The 1,003-nt window shown below is 53.8% G+C and overlaps 1 pseudogene; it reads left to right on the plus strand.

Annotated features, from left to right (window-relative positions):
* LOC137635970 (5S ribosomal RNA) lies at positions 1-119 on the plus strand (annotated as a pseudogene).
* Positions 120-1,003: the final 884 nt, after the last annotated feature.

Here is a 1,003-nt window from a genome sequence, read left to right on the forward strand (position 1 = left end):
GTCAACGGCCTTACCACGTTGGAAACCCCGCTTCTCGTCCGTCCAGCGAGGTTAAGCAACGTCGGTTCTGGTCGGTACTTGGATGGGTGACCACCTGGGGACGCCAGATTCTGTTGCCACCTCCACCGAGCCTTCCCTTCAGTTGACTGTGGCAAGGCTGAGGAGAGTTGCAGTACCTGTTCTCAGTCAAGCAGAGCTTTCAGCCCTACCTTGGAACATTTCCTAGTACTCCTTTCCTCATTGACCTGTCTATACTTCTGAATGATCGCCTCAGGATAAATTCCATGTGGGGCGGTCCAAGTTCCGGTGGTTTCAGGGAACGATTAACCAGACTTCCTGGCCCCTATGGGACCAGCGGAACTATTAGACCTGCAATGGGTGTTGACCTATGGAACCTCTTGATGGGAGTGGATATTCTCGTCCTTTCCCCACATTCCTGATGCTGTTCTCGTCATCTTCAAAGAAAAGGGGGGGGGGGCATGTTCCGGTCCAGGCCTATGGTCAGGACCTGAAGGATACCTCTCCATCATTCAGGCAGGCCTAGGGGCCGTAGACTGGCCGCTCTACAGATCCTACAGCTCCTGCCGAGTCGCCCCGTGCGCGTCGACTTCATGATTCTGGCGTGTTCTAACCAGCAGAGGACGCATTTTCACACCTTCACATCTTGCAGTAGAGATACCGGGATGATTGAGATACTCTCAATACCACCATCGGCTCTCTCATTCCAAGCAGAGGAATGTTCTCTCCGACTATCCGAGCAGAGCCTCGTAGAGAGAGTGTACCTGGGGGTCTTTGGCCTTGAGTAACCAGCAAGTACTGTTCTGGGGGACCTGATCGCGACAGCTTGGAACCTCAAGCTTCCGCTGTTCTTCCCCCCAGTCTCGGACCCCGAGACTCTGGCAAGAAGCATTCTGGTGATGGTGGGACAACTTCGATGCCTGCGTCTTCCTTCCTTTTTGTCTGTGGACAATGGGTCTCAACAAGACCAGGTTGTCTGTCAACC

The sequence above is a fragment of the Palaemon carinicauda genome, unplaced genomic scaffold, assembly GCF_036898095.1.
Source record: "Palaemon carinicauda isolate YSFRI2023 unplaced genomic scaffold, ASM3689809v2 scaffold204, whole genome shotgun sequence".
Taxonomy (NCBI): Eukaryota; Metazoa; Arthropoda; class Malacostraca; order Decapoda; family Palaemonidae; genus Palaemon; species Palaemon carinicauda.